This window comes from Benincasa hispida, unplaced genomic scaffold (assembly GCF_009727055.1).
Source record: "Benincasa hispida cultivar B227 unplaced genomic scaffold, ASM972705v1 Contig306, whole genome shotgun sequence".
Lineage (NCBI taxonomy): Eukaryota > Viridiplantae > Streptophyta > Magnoliopsida > Cucurbitales > Cucurbitaceae > Benincasa > Benincasa hispida.
The window spans coordinates 454,336-457,577 of record NW_024064789.1 but is presented as its reverse complement, the minus strand read 5'-3'; the positions used below and the strand labels follow the sequence as shown (position 1 = coordinate 457,577).

Genomic DNA, 3,242 nt, shown 5'->3' with positions numbered 1-3,242 from the left:
AAGATAAGAGATTATTTCAACGTTATATAAGCTTTAAACATAAAATAAATCATTCTCAAATAAGGATATAATGGTAATAATCAACCAACTTATAAGAGAGAACTTTGTCAATCTGACCTATTCACTGGACTAGTCCTCAACATTAGGTATATACTTCCAATACTTCCTTGAACTTCATATCGACATAGGAACTTCCAATGTCTCAATACCGTGCTTGTACAACGTTAGTAAATAGATTTCCGTGTACTCAGTATTGTTGGGTGATTCCTTCCTTGTCTTCGTCCGATTTTACCAAATTATTTATAAACAATTTTCTTAAAAATGACATAAACAATACAACATGCTTTAAAGATGGTCAAGCTGCTGGAATAAAATATACATAACTATGGAAATAGTTTTCAACAATATCAGTTGTTCAAATCACGTAACTGCTCTTGGAAACCATTTAGAAACTAGTAGGCATGAAATTATTCAAACATGATTTCTGTAAAGTTTGATCAAAACATTTAAAACTTTAGTCAAAAATTTTAGCCACTCACCCAATCCTTAGGAAGTTTCATTCTAGTAGCTCATCGGTCCTTTTTCACCTATCCAAATCAACTTTAACTAGATACCAAGTCCGAACCTATTTGGAATACTTCCTTCACAAACCTATTAATAAGTCTTAGAATCTATCGTAAACTCGCTCTAATCTGTGGTTTGCCGGAATCTACAGAATCTATCAAGATTGCTAGACTGATGACTAGTCTACCCTTATGCCTCTTCTCAACTCCAGCCCATTTTTATAGCTTTTCCTCGGCAGCCCTATCTAAAACTAGACTCCAGAAATTTCAAATGGTTTTGAAATCATCTAAATGCACGAGTAGATTGGAAGTTCTCTCGTAAAAATGAACATTCTCTGAACGCCTCACTGCCCTCTTACTTCTCTAACGAAAATTAGATCTTGTGTGGATGAAATGAATCAACTCCCTATTTATAACGCATTCAAATTGCTTCGTGGTGATGAAAAAATCTACTGGTTGCATGGCCAAATGTAAATCCCTTTACAACGTAAGCTAACTTCACTTTGGTTAATGTGTCTTCTCAAGACACATCGAACACAGATTTCTTAGGGTGAAGAAATCTCTTAACGACATTAATTTTAATTTACGTTGCCTTACATTTTCAAGCTTGTTTGTAATTCAATTAGGGGTATTTTAAATGAACATAACCAATGTTAAATAATCGCCCAGAACTTGCGGTCGCTCAATGCATAGGCGAGCGCATGACGTTGAATTGACAAAAAGCAAGGCTAGTATAGGCGCTCATCTACCGGCCTCGCTCTCAGGCAGGTGTCGCACTCATCACTTATGCAGTGTCGCTCTTACTTTCTCGTGGTTAGCTCTCTCCACCTCTGATGTCTGCTCTCTCCAATCTGCGCCTCTTCGCTTCGCCACACTTAATTTTCTCGTCCATCTCGCTCTCTCAGCTTTCTCGTTGGTCTCGCTCTCCCACATAGCTTTTCCACTTCCTCGCTGCGTCTCGCCTCCCTCTTCTTATCCGAATCTCCGCCTCTACTACATTTTCTCCCATCTCGCTGGTTCCTTCGATTCAATGATTCGCCTCATAGATCTCGCTCTTGCTACTGGCGAATGCTTTGTCTCGTGCAACTTGTACACGTTTTTTCCAGATTTTCCCAAAATAATTCCCATATTTTTCTCAATTTCTTCAATCCTTTCTTCATACATAACGCATTTCACATAACTTACTCATATACTTAGCCAAAATTTACCCAACCGCAATTTCCATATTGTTTCAATTTTTCAAACCTCATCCTTTTCACCTTCCACACTAACTTTCTCATCAACCTACTCAAACTTATTTATACAAATATTAAATAGAGACACACTATTAAGTAAAATTAAGAGAATTTAAATAAGAAAACATATACTTAAGTGTAAACATTGGGATCGGGTTCAAAGTTCATCACATCTCGGAGTTTTCCCAAATTATAAAGTAAGGCGGGTCCTGGTTGTCACCGTTGCTATTCATGTTGTGTCGTGAGGGCTCCTTCCCCTATTTCACATATTTTATATGACTTAGAAGGAGGACTGCTAAGCATGTTCCTTACCCTGAACACCCAGCGTTGTGAGAGAGGCTCAGGAGCTCGCAAAGCTCTGCGAGTTATTTTATGAGATCGACCGCATTTTTCTAGAAGTTGAATTTCGAGATTTCGAATGGACGTTGCTTGATTCTAAAGCACTAATTCGTTCTTCTCAATGTACTGCTTCAACAAGCTCTCTAAGGACGAAGATTGCGGTGGTTGTGAAATACTGGCATGATTGCTCGTCTAACCGTCATTTCGTGGGAAAAATCCAGGTGGCCCTCCTTTTTGCGCCACAAGTTGAAAGCTTTGTTGTTGATTTTTCCACGCGAAATTTGGGTGCTTTCTCCACCCAGGGTTTTATGTATCAGAGTAGCGATTATTTTTCATGAAGCATACAGACTGCAGATTTTTTGGGCATTCCTTCATTGAATGAGCGTCTCCGCAAATGACACAACTTGCGATCGTTTGAGCGATTGCGTTGACCTACCCTTTCTTTGCTCCCATGTTATTAATTGCGATGCCTTGAATCAAACTCATCATTGCAATCATCTGGCTCTGTAGGGATGTGATGGCCCCGTTGTTTACGTCACTGTCTTTAATTCTTAATCTTTGATCAGTTTCCCGCCAATCCTCGTGATTTTTGGAAATGCGATCAAGTATACTCTTGGCCTCCTCATATGTTTTGTCAAGCAGACCACCAACTGTTGCCGCATTGGCAGCAGTCTGCGAAGCAGGGTTCAGTCCTTGGTAAAAAATCTCCATCTGCAAGCAATCTAGTAAGCCATTATGTGGACAGTCTCTTACCAGCCTCTTGAACCTCGCCCAAGCATCATTGAGCGATTCGTCAACTTCTTTTTCAAAATTTGTTATTAATTTCCTTCTCCTGCCATTCTCGGTTGGTGGAAAATATTTCTTCGTAAACTTTTCGACGACTTGTTCCCACGAGGTTATCTCTCCCGGTTCGAGAGAATACGCCCATTTTCTTGCTTTATTGCATAAGGAAAATGGGAACAGAGTGAGTCGAACTTCCTTGCTGGAGATATTCGGGAACACAAAAGTGTTGCAGATCTCTATAAAGCTCCGAAGGTGGGCGTGTGGGTCTTCGCCACGCCTCTCTCCAAACTGCCCAGCAGCTTGGATCATCTGCAGCATTACT

General features: G+C 39.9%; 1 non-coding gene across 1 annotated transcript; it reads left to right on the top strand.

Moving 5' to 3' along the window:
- The first annotated feature begins 2,864 nt into the window (after window positions 1–2,864).
- On the top strand, window positions 2,865–2,971 carry LOC120069287. Its single transcript, XR_005479498.1, has one exon. It is a non-coding gene; the product is annotated as a small nucleolar RNA R71 (small nucleolar RNA).
- The last annotated feature ends 271 nt before the right edge of the window (window positions 2,972–3,242 follow it).